Source organism: Bufo gargarizans, chromosome 4 (genome assembly GCF_014858855.1).
Source record: "Bufo gargarizans isolate SCDJY-AF-19 chromosome 4, ASM1485885v1, whole genome shotgun sequence".
NCBI classification, from domain to species: Eukaryota; Metazoa; Chordata; class Amphibia; order Anura; family Bufonidae; genus Bufo; species Bufo gargarizans.
In genome coordinates this window covers 335,205,130-335,218,540 of record NC_058083.1, presented here as the reverse complement: position 1 = coordinate 335,218,540, position 13,411 = coordinate 335,205,130, and positions in this window count along the sequence as shown.

Genomic DNA, 13,411 nt, shown 5'->3' with positions numbered 1-13,411 from the left:
GTAATTCCTACACCATTCACCTGATTTGGATGTAAATACCCTCAAATTAAAGCTCACAGTCTGCAGTTAAAGCACATCTTGTTCGTTTCATTTCAAATCCATTGTGGTGGTGTATAGAGCCAAAAATGTCAGAATTTTGTCGATGTCCCAATATTCATGGGCCTAACTGTATAACTGCAGAAGTGAACTGAGAATATATTTTTCTTTTTGTACTGAAATAGGCCAGTAAACACTTTTAGCAGAAATAAATGCACCAGTGAAGTGCGTATTTATTTTTCATTTGGTACTGAAATAGGCCACTAAATGCTTTTGCCACAAATAAGAGCACCAGTGAAGTGCGAATATTTTTTCTTTCTATAATGAAATAGGCCACAAATTAGTGATGAACGGCAGGTCCCATATTCAAATTCGCAATATTTCACAAATACTTTGTCAAATATTTGTTATATATTCGTGAATTCGTTATATTCGTGATTTTTTTTTACACTCGCTAATTCGTCATTGAAATATTTGTGTACGCATGCGTGAGCGTTTTCAAAGATTTGTTTGTGAAGTAAAAGTATTCTCGAAAAAATGGTTGGGAGCAATTTCACAGATGCCGAGCTAGATGTCATCATCACTGTAAGTAATTAAACTTGATATCACTGTAAAGTAGTATAACATGCTTATGATTTAAATGTATTTAACTATTTATATGCTGCTAAAGTTATCCAAAATATTTGTGATCTCAAAAATGTCTAGTAATATTTTTCGGAATACATACAAATTGACATTTTATCTTGTTTGTGTAGATATACATGATTTGGGACAATAAGTATTGTTGTAAACTCACAACAATACTTATTGCCCCAAATCATTAATATCTACTCAAACATGATAAAATGTACAGATGTAGCAGGGTTAGCAGCTCTTAACTCAAATTTCTTTCGCATTATCTTAAGACAAAAGCCATTGAAAAGCAATTGTAGGTGTTTGATTAGATTAGATAACACACAGAGGCGTAACTAGAACTGACTGGGCCCCACAGCAAATTTTTGTACGGGGCCCCCCACACACACACTTCTTCACAAACCACCTCCTCCTGTGCAAACCCCTCTTATATGGCTATTTTGTGACTTTTTATTTACTGTCATTTTTAGCACGACTTTGTTTTTTAACATTTACAGTTGCTGACAGAGTTTATATTCAACTCAACCTCTTTAAAACCTGCGCTGCAATTTTAATAGACATGTCTGATTTACCTTTACATATCCACAAGTATTTTAGCCTCTGTACCTTTCATACTGCAGCCAAAGACGCAGTTATACACGCACTCTCCATGTACATGGAGGCAGTCATACACACACTCTCCACGTACATGGAGGCAGTCATACATGCACTCTCCACGTACATGGAGGCAGTCATACATGCACTCTCCACATACATGGACGCAGTGATAGACACACTCTCCACATACATGGACGCAGTGATAGACACACTTTCCACATACATGAAGTGGAGCAAACAAACGTTTTTCACCCCTTTACAAGGCGCCACCATCCCTTAGATAAGCGATATACAAAAAAGAAAAATATATATATAAAAGTGATTTGCTTTTTTAGATAGATTATTAAAATTCAAATTTTATACGTTTAAAATTCAAATTACTAGCATATATATTCTCACAGGTTCAAACAGTGGCTATGATGTCATATTATAAAAAATATATTAGATATATTATATATATTAAAAACAATTTTCACTCACTTCACCCAGGAGGTACCAGATGGGATAAACTCAAAACACCCACCGGATCACCTCCTGCGCCTGGGTCGCCTATAAGATCCCACGGAATGACAGCAGTCCAGTCGAGCTTCTTGTCAATCGACTTTTATTCAAACCACAGGGTGGGGTGAAGGTATGTTGCTCTACGCGTTTCGGGGTATAAAGGACCCCTTCATCAGGAGCATATGACATCATACATCTTTTGGGGGGTATAAATACACAAACTGTTTGTGGAAAAAGCGCCAAAAAACGCTGGAAAACGTCACTTCCGGTTTGCGTTCCAGCATGGAACGCACCGGAAGCGGCGTCTCCTCTTACATGCACATATTGTTCTATAGAGATCATAACATATAGGTAATAGAATACAGTTTCAGTAATAGAATGTAGTTTCCGTTATTTTAGCATAAGATTTAGATTTATTAGCATAATTTGTCCTGCAGTCTGGACAGGGTCCTGGGCGTCACTTCCGGTTTGCGTTCCACTAGGAACAAGCCGAAGGTGGCGTTTTTTTACAGGTTATTGTGATTGGATACTGATTATTATGGTTGGATGCTCTTATCTCAGCGGCTAGTGTTTACAGCATTCATTTTAGTGCTGGATTTTAGCTATCTACTGGTATCGGAACGTCACTTCCGGTGTGCGTTCCAGCATGGAGCGCACCGGAAGTGACGATCTCCTCATCCAAAAGACTCGATTAGGGGGATATAGGGAAATTGTTTTTTTATCTCTGTTTTTATTTTGTTTAGATATTTAGGACCCTATGGCCAGGCCTCTCATTGTTTTTTATTTATTATTTACTTAGAACATTCTCTCCATATATATTCCGGTTCAAAAGCGACTTCCGGTTTGCGGTTCACTTTGGAACGCATCAGCAATTTACATTTTACTGTAGTAGGAGACATGGTTCTTTCTGTGTTGGGGTCTATATTCTTTTGTATATATGCAAATGTGTTCAAGGATGTGTGTAGGGGGTATGAACTGGGGGAAGTAATTGTGTAGCACGGAGGACTGTGTGTATATATGTGTACACACAAAACCACACACAAGTGTATACACACATATACACATACACACATATATACATGGATATCAGAAATACGTTACAAAAATAGAATTTCATCAAAATAATAATTCTTTCAAAATAAAACTTTCCTAAAAAATGTGTTAAATCATTAATAAAAATTCTTAATATTAAATAAATGGATATCTTAGATAGCAATAATCATTATAAATGACCGTATAAAAATGTATGAATAATTTAGTTTTTAAAAATCATGTGCTAATATATATATAGTGATAAGAGTATTCGAAAAAGCATAATTGTTGGTGCACTAGTTTTGTTGATTTTTTATATATAAATAAATTGTAGCAGAAATTTAATAGTTCGAGTATTCAAGGGTCTCATTCAGTCCAAAAGGGGCAAGGGTATTGAGTTTGTATATCCAGTGCATCTCTTTGCGACAAAGTTGCTGATAAGTGTGTGTCTGTTCTAGCGGTGACACCCTCAGGCTTGATGGGTCACTGTTGTGTGTCTCTGAATAGTGTCGCGAGACGCTGTGGGTAAGAATACTACGTCTAATATTTGAGCGATGCTCGTTCATCCGCTCTCTAACTGTCTGTGTGGTTCTTCCAATGTACTTTAGACCACACGGACAGTAGAGGAGATAAATTATATTTTTTTGACCCACAGTTTAGTTCCTGTTTGATGGTCCAGAGGGACTCGTCTTTGGTTTTTTTAGGATTGGGGATACTGACTGTTTTGACCCCGTGGGTAATCATAGGGCAACAGAAACATTTTTTTGAGGTACATTTATGTATTCCCGTCTTATCTGCAGGGTCGATGGGGGTGGTCTCAGAATTCATGGTTATTTTTGGACATGAGGGTGCAATCAAATTTTTTAAAGTTTTGGCTCTTCTAAACGTGATTGAGGGTTGTTTTGGTAAGATTTTTTTAAGAATAGGGTCTTTGAGGAGGATGCCCCAATGTTTATTAAGAGTTTGTCTGATATTGGTGTGATGAATGTTATACCGGGTGATGAGGTTATACTGATATCTATCGTCTTTAGTGGTTTTAACTGGGGCAGGTTGTAGCGCAGTGTCTTGACTGATAGAAGTGGCTCGTCTGGCAGAGCTGTTGATCAGTCCTTTTGGATACCCCTTATCCCTAAACCTTTCTTTCAGCGTTTTTATTTGTTTTTCCATTACTTTTGTGTCTGAGCAATTTCTTCTGACCCGTTTCATTTGTCCATACGGTATATTGTTTCTCCATTTTGAATAGTGACAGCTTGAATAATCTAGATAGCTGTTTGAGTCTACTTTTTTAAAATGAGTTCTGGTAGTGATTTTGTTTGCTATGATTTTAATATTGATATCAAGGAAGGTTGCCTCTTTCAGATGGTGTTCAGAGGTAAATTTTAAGCCCCAATTATTTTGGTTAATTTCTTCGATGAATTTTAATAGATCCTCTGTGCTGTTGTCCCATATGAATATGATATCGTCTATAAATCTTTTGAATATTACAATATTTTTGTTCGATATCAATCCTGTTTTTTGTTCAAAGTGTCCCACAAATAAATTGGCGTATGATGGGGCAAATTTTGTCCCCATGGCTGTTCCTTTTTTTTGAGAGTAGAATTGTTCATTAAAAGTAAAATAATTATGTTTCAGAATAAAAGAAATTGATTCCAAAATAAAATCTTTTTGTGTTGAGGACATCTCTTCATCGTTGTCTAAAAAGTATCGTATTGCTTTTAGGCCCAGAGTGTGTTGAATATTACTATAGAGTGAGGCTATATCAAGCGTAACCCAGATGTAATGGGGTTTCCATACAACCTCATCTAATATATTAATTAGGTGGGAGGAGTCTCTAAGATAGGAAGGAAGTTTGAGAACATATTTTTGAAGATATTTATCTATGTAAGATGAAAGGTTGGAGGTGAGAGAATCGATCCCCGAAATAATTGGCCTGCCAGGTGGACAAGTGATGGATTTATGAATTTTTGGAAGAAAATAGAATCGGGCTATTGTTGGATGGGTATTGGAGACGAAGGATTTTTCTTTTTTGTTTAAAATTCCTGTGCTATATCCTGAATCAATCAGGATTTGCAAATCCTTTTTGAAGGATGGAGTGGGATTCTTCAAAAAGGATTTGCAAATCCTGATTGATTCAGGATATAGCACAGGAATTTTAAACAAAAAAGAAAAATCCTTCGTCTCCAATACCCATCCAACAATAGCCCGATTCTATTTTCTTTGCAAAAATATGTTCTCAAACTTCCTTCCTATCTTAGAGACTCCTCCCACCTAATTAATATATTAGATGAGGTTGTATGGAAACCCCATTACATCTGGGTTACGCTTGATATAGCCTCACTCTATAGTAATATTCAACACACTCTGGGCCTAAAAGCAATACGATACTTTTTAGACAACGATGAAGAGATGTCCTCAACACAAAAAGATTTTATTTTGGAATCAATTTCTTTTATTCTGAAACATAATTATTTTACTTTTAATGAACAATTCTACTCTCAAAAAAAAAAAAGGAACAGCCATGGGGACAAAATTTGCCCCATCATACGCCAATTTATTTGTGGGACACTTTGAACAAAAAACAGGATTGATATCGAACAAAAATATTGTAATATTCAAAAGATTTATAGACGATATCATATTCATATGGGACAACAGCACAGAGGATCTAGTAAAATTCATCGAAAAAATTAACCAAAATAATTGGGGCTTAAAATTTACCTCTGAACACCATCTGAAAGAGGCAACCTTCCTTGATATCAATATTAAAATCATAGCAAACAAAATCACTACCAGAACTCATTTTAAAAAAGTAGACTCAAACAGCTATCTAGATTATTCAAGCTGTCACTATTCAAAATGGAGAAACAATATACCGTATGGACAAATGAAACGGGTCAGAAGAAATTGCTCAGACACAAAAGTAATGGAAAAACAAATAAAAACGCTGAAAGAAAGGTTTAGGGATAAGGGGTATCCAAAAGGACTGATCAACAGCTCTGCCAGACGAGCCACTTCTATCAGTCAAGACACTGCGCTACAACCTGCCCCAGTTAAAACCACTAAAGACGATAGATATCAGTATAACCTCATCACCCGGTATAACATTCATCACACCAATATCAGACAAACTCTTAATAAACATTGGGGCATCCTCCTCAAAGACCCTATTCTTAAAAAAATCTTACCAAAACAACCCTCAATCACGTTTAGAAGAGCCAAAACTTTAAAAAATTTGATTGCACCCTCATGTCCAAAAATAACCATGAATTCTGAGACCACCCCCATCGACCCTGCAGATAAGACGAGAATACATAAATGTACCTCAAAAAAATGTTTCTGTTGCCCTATGATTACCCACGTGCACCAACAATTATGCTTTTTCGAATACTCTTATCACTATATATATATTAGCACATGATTTTTAAAAACTAAATTATTCATACATTTTTATACGGTCATTTATAATGATTATTGCTATCTAAGATATCCATTTATTTAATATTAAGAATTTTTATTAATGATTTAACACATTTTTTAGTAAATTTTTTAGGAAAGTTTTATTTTGAAAGAATTATTATTTTGATGAAATTCTATTTTTGTAACGTATTTCTGATATCCATGTATATATGTGTGTATGTGTATATGTGTGTATACACTTGTGTGTGGTTTTGTGTGTACACATATATACACACAGTCCTCCGTGCTACACAATTACTTCCCCCAGTTCATACCCCCTACACACATCCTTGAACACATTTGCATATATACAAAAGAATATAGACCCCAACACAGCAAGAACCATGTCTCCTACTACAGTAAAATGTAAATTGCTGATGCGTTCCAAAGTGAACCGCAAACCGGAAGTCGCTTTTGAACCGGAATATATATGGAGAGAATGTTCTAAGTAAATAATAAATAAAAAACAATGAGAGGCCTGGCCATAGGGTCCTAACAATCTAAACAAAATAAAAACAGAGATAAAAAAACAATTTCCCTATATCCCCCTAATCGAGTCTTTTGGATGAGGAGATCGTCACTTCCGGTGCGCTCCATGCTGGAACGCACACCGGAAGTGACGTTCCGATACCAGTAGATAGCTAAAATCCAGCACTAAAATGAATGCTGTAAACACTAGCCGCTGAGATAAGAGCATCCAACCATAATAATCAGTATCCAATCACAATAACCTGTAAAAAAAACGCCACCTTCGGCTTGTTCCTAGTGGAACGCAAACCGGAAGTGACGCCCAGGACCCTGTCCAGACTGCAGGACAAATTATGCTAATAAATCTAAATCTTATGCTAAAATAACGGAAACTACATTCTATTACTGAAACTGTATTCTATTACCTATATGTTATGATCTCTATAGAACAATATGTGCATGTAAGAGGAGACGCCGCTTCCGGTGCGTTCCATGCTGGAACGCAAACCGGAAGTGACGTTTTCCAGTGTTTTTTGGCGCTTTTTCCACAAACAGTTTGTGTATTTATACCCCCCAAAAGATGTATGATGTCATATGCTCCTGATGAAGGGGTCCTTTATACCCCGAAACGCGTAGAGCAAGATACCTTCACCCCACCCTGTGGTTTGAATAAAAGTCGATTGACAAGAAGCTCGACTGGACTGCTGTCATTCCGTGGGATCTTATAGGCGACCCAGGCGCAGGAGGTGATCCGGTGGGTGTTTTGAGTTTATCCCATCCGGTACCTCCTGGGTGAAGTGAGTGAAAATTGTTTTTAATATATATAATATATCTAATATATTTTTTATAATATGACATCATAGCCACTATTTGAACCTGTGAGAATATATATGCTAGTAATTTGAATTTTAAACGTATAAAATTTGAATTTTAATAATCTATCTAAAAAAGCAAATCACTTTTATATATATATTTTTCTTTTTTGTATATCGCTTATCTAAGGGATGGTGGCGCCTTGTAAAGGGGTGAAAAACGTTTGTTTGCTCCACTTTCTGTGCTTATATCTCCTCCATTAGGGGACTCCCCCAGATGGTTTGTTTACCCCTGGCAGCCTAATATCCCTCCAACACCAAAAATACCAAAATATATAATACCTCCTTGCCTTGGCAAATACAAATACATTTTTAAATCCTTCCTCTGGCGCCCTGCTGGAAACTCTCAAAACTTCCTTTGGGAAGAATAGAGATTAACCCCCCCCTCCTTTTTTTTCTCTCCTTTTCTCCACATACATGAACACAGTCATACACACACTCTCCACATACATGGACGCAGTGATAGACACTCTCACATACATGGACGCAGTCTCCACATACATGGACGCAGTAATAGAAACACTCTCCACATACATAGACGCACTCTCCACATACAGTACAGACCAAAAGTTTGGACACACCTTCTCATTCAAAGAGTTTTCTTTATTTTCATGACTATAAAAATTGTAGATTCACACTGAAGGCATCAAAACTATGAATTAACACATGTGGAATTATATACATAACAAAAAAGTGTGAAGCAACTGAAAATATGTCATATTCTAGGTTCTTCAAAGTAGCCACCTTTTGCTTTGATTACTGCTTTGCACACTCTTGGCATTCTCTTGATGAGCTTCAAGAGGTAGTCACCTGAAATGGTCTTCCAACAGTCTTGAAGGAGTTCCCAGAGATGCTTAGCACTTGTTGGCCCTTTTGCCTTCACTCTGCGGTCCAGCTCACCCCAAACCATCTCGATTGGGTTCAGGTCTGGTGACTGTGGAGGCCAGGTCATCTTGCGCAGCACCCCATCACTCTCCTTCGTGGTCAAATAGCCCTTACACAGTCTGGAGGTGTGTTTGGGGTCATTGTCCTGCTGAAAAATAAATGATGGTCCAACTAAACGCAAACCGGATGGAATAGCATGCCCCTGCAAGATGCTGTGGTAGCCATGTTGGTTCAGTATGCCTTCAATTTTGAATAAATCCCCAACAGTGTCACCAGCAAAGCACCCCCACACCATCACACCTCCTCCTCCATGCTTCACGGTGGGAACCAGGCATGTAGAGTCCATCCGTTCACCTTTTCCGCGTCGCACAAAGACAAAGTGGTTGGAACCAAAGATTTCAAATTTGGACTCATCAGACCAAAGCACAGATTTCCACTGGTCTAATGTCCATTCCTTGTGTTCTTTAGCCCAAACAAGTCTCTTCTGCTTGTTGCCTGTCCTTAGCAGTGGTTTCCTAGCAGATATTCTACCATGAAGGCCTGATTCACACAGTTTCCTCTTAACAGTTGTTCTAGAGATGTGTCTGCTGCTAGAACTCTGTGTGGCATTGACCTGGTCTCTAATCTGAGCTGCTGTTAACCTGCGATTTCTGAGGCTGGTGACTCGGATGAACTTATCCTCTGCAGCAGAGGTGTCTCTTGGTCTTCCTTTCCTGGGGCGGTCCGCATGTGAGCCAGTTTCTTTGTAGCTCTTGATGGTTTTTGTGACTGCACTTGGGGACACTTTCAAAGTTTTCCCAATTTTTCGGACTGACTGACCTTCATTTCTTAAAGTAATGATGGCCACTCGTTTTTCTTTACTTAGCTGCTTTTTTCTTGCCATAATACAAATTCTAACAGTCTATTCAGTAGGACTATCAGCTGTGTATCCACCTGACTTCTCCACACCGCAACTGATGGTCCCAACCTCATTTATAAGGCAAGAAATCCCACTTATTAAACATGACAGGGCACACCTGTGAAGTGAAAACCATTTCAGATGACTACCTTTTGAAGCTCATCAAGAGAATGCCAAGAGTGTGCAAAGCAGTGATCAAAGCAAAAGGTGGCGAAGAACCTAGAATATGACATATTTTCAGTTGTTTCACACTTTTTTGTTATGTATATAATTCCACATGTGTTAATGTATAGTTTTGATGCCTTCAGTGTGAATCTACAATTTTCATAGTCATGAAAATAAAGAAAACTCTTTGAATGAGAAGGTGTGTCCAAACTTTTGGTCTGTACTTTACATGGACGCAGTCATACACGCACTCTCCACATACATGTATGCAGTCATACACGCACTCTCCACATACATGGACGCACTCATACACAGACTCTCCACAAACATGGACGCACTCATACACAGACTCTCCACATACATGGACGCTGTCATACACACACTCTCCACATACGTGGATGCATTCATGCACACAGTCACCACATACATGGACGCACACATATACATTACACATATATAGACAGACACCCAGCTTTCCTGCTGTGCCTCTCCCCCATACTCTAATGCCTCTGCACTTGTGCCATGCAGGATAGCAGGGAAGCTGGATGAAATTTCATGATATAATTCACCCAGCTTTCCTACTGTACTGCAGGTCACATGTGCACGGTCTGAGAAAGCTGAATATAACCCCAGTTCCCCTGACACTCACATCACTGGTGCAGTTGTGGCAATCCAACTGGTGTTCAGCATGCTGGGCAGGGAAGGTTCAACTTCAGGCAGCAGGAATCTAGTTACCTACCTTTTCTTCTGCTCGTGCGGCAGTGCGCCCCACGCCCGCCTGCTTCAGCCTCCAGTCCTGACCTGACTACTCCTCCTTGCCTTCCCCCAAGCCAGGCCCGAGCCTCGGACCGCCCACGCCCCGTCCTTGTGTTTTTACTGTGCACTGTGACTGTGTTAATAAAAAAATTAAAAATAAATGAATGCGGTCCGGACGGGCCCCCAGTGGCGTAGGGCCCCATAGCCACTGATATGGTTGCTATGGCGATCCCTACGCCACTGATAACACAACTCAGAAATCTCAGAAAACAGGAGTGTTAACTCTACTCCATCTGTAAATTTGTATGTATTCCGAAAAATATTACTAAAAATTTTCGAGATCACAAATATTTAGGTAAACTTTATCTGACATCACACCACTAGGTCTGTAGCATGTATGTATGAATAGCAGACAAATATCTGTCATCTGCACATTACACATCCATTTTCCTGCCCCACAATATATACCCCCAGACCCCCCCCTCCCCTCCCCCAGACTTACCTATAAGACCTACACATAACTTTGAAGGATCAGGATAATAGCAGCAGTCATTGGTAATGGTGTAGTATTAGGCCTACACAGAACTCTAAATGATCAGGATAATAGCAGCAGTCATTGGTAACGGTGTAGTATTATGCCTACACAGAGGTTTAAAGTTTAGACATAGCTCGGCATAACTCAGCAGGAACAGATAGACCCATTGTTTTACAGCAGGAAAGTGTTCCCAGGAATGTGCCCCTGGCAGACAGGGTAAAAAACGCTATAAAAATTATAGTACCCCAACAGCCATATGTATGTTCCTCGTTTACATCAGGAGTGTTCTCCCACGCATAAAAACTAAAATATTTGTTACGAAAAAAGGTTTTAATCTCATTTATTTGTTTAAGATAGAGAAGTCCAATATAAAATAGTCCTATACTGCATATCAGATAACATAAACCGAATATCCTGTAAGTTTATTCAACAGTAATTAACTTTTTGGTCAACACAGTGAGACATTTCTCAACTAGTGACCAAAGTGAATGGTGGCAATTTCAAGGTTTAATACCAAATATTTTGTATTTTTCCACAGAAAGATTTTATTACGTGCATCAACAAAAATTTTACATGCTTTTAATTTTTTCTATAAATAAAACATAATTGAAAAAAATGAGAACATTTGATACTATTATCCATACAGTGAACAGATTAATAACTTCACTAACACTATGCGTATTAATAACATTAGCTTAATTCATCTGATTTTTACCTCCGGATCAATACAGATCCATCATTAACTACAAGCCGTCAGCTGTGGAGGAGTAAAACTACTCGCCTACCTGCGTTAGGACGTTATCGGTCTGAAGGTGAATTAGACATCAAACCATGCCTGCTGGTCAGTGTGTGATGAGAACAAGCAAATTTTAATCGAAGGGCTTAATCGAAGGGTAGAATCGTGGACATGTTAGTGTATTCGCTTTATACAACACCAGTGTCTGAAGACTTTCGGCTTCATACGGCATACTATATTCGAATCGCTGTGGCCTTTTCTTTCATACTTTGCTGTGGTTTTCTTTTCGAACACGTTTCCTAGGCCTGTGTAGCGGGACGCTGCACACGTGCCATGTGAATGAACTATTCGTATATCAGGAAGAGAGACTATCTATCGCATATCGTTCCGTACAGGACGATCCTTTTCACAATTTTTTTAGTTTTTATTGAGTGGTATTTTTTAATCACATGGTTTCGATTTTATTACATGCTATTGTTTATTTTACATGTCATCTACTTTAATATATGTTATCCATTATATGTTATTTTGTGCCATTTAATCAAGTTTCTGCCATTGTTGCATGTTTGATTGTTAATAAATTTGTGTGGTTCCAAATATAATAAAATAATAAACTGTTATCAAGTTTATCAATCAGTCCTGTACAATGTTAAATGCACAAGACTTTTTGACAAGGGAATGCCACATGCAGCCCCCACCTTGCTACAGTGAGGCCCCTTTCACATGAGCGAGTTTTCCGCGCGGGTGCAATGCGTGACGTGAACGCATAGCACCCGCACTGACTCCTGACCCATTCATTTCAATGGGTCTGTGTACATGAGCTTTGTTTTTCACACATCAGTTCTGCGTTGCGTGAAAATCGCAGCATGTTCTATATTCAGCGTTTTTCACACAGCCCTGGCTCCATAGAAGTGAATGGGGCTGTTTCACAGTTCTCCCTAGCAAATTGAAGGCTTTTTATTGTTTGCCCCATTGATTATTGGTTTTCTTATGGCTACACAACTGATCAGTCCAAATCCCTTTAGTGCCATTTGCATTGTGCGTGTGGAAAATCTCTTACTTTCACTATGACACATAGGCTTGAGTTCAACTGTTCTTTGTATCAAATTTAATTTCACCAAATGTTGAAGTAATCGCCAAGCAGGATCATTCAGAATTTTTTTCCTGCTACATTTATTAATCTAATTTGATGGTTCCCCAGTGCACTATCCTTCCAGTTTTTGCATTGGACAGTTCTTAACCCAATTTTAGTAGTTTATTTTATCTCATTAGATTTTTTTCTCTGCTTGATGCATGCCAACGATTTGACCCTTCTCAAACAGACTAACATCTTTTCCATGCACACAAGATGTGTCTTTCTACATGGTTGTTTAAGAAATGAGAAGCAACTCATTGCACCAGTCGGGGATAAATTACTTTGTGCCAGCTTAAAAATAATCGCCCATGCAGTAATTATCCAATCGGAGGCTCATACCTATTTGATGAGTTACATCTAGGTGCCTTTTTTTGGGTTGGAAAAGGCAGTGTAGTAACAATACAGTTTAACGCTTACACATCTATGGGACCAAAGAAGCAGTATCATGTCAGACAGCAGCATGTAAATGATAACTCTGTAGTATTAAGGACTCCAAATTTCTAGACTTAACTACGCAGGATCATTACAGAGCCAAGTAGGTAAATGTTAACGCTGTAGTATAAGGTCTAAACATAGATAGGACTAACTACGCTAATTAAGGACAGGCAACAGCAGAAGCAGCTGGTAAATTGTGTACTATAAATAAGGCATAAAACATAAATCAACATGATCATGACATGCAGCAGCAGGCTTTTGGTAACGTTCG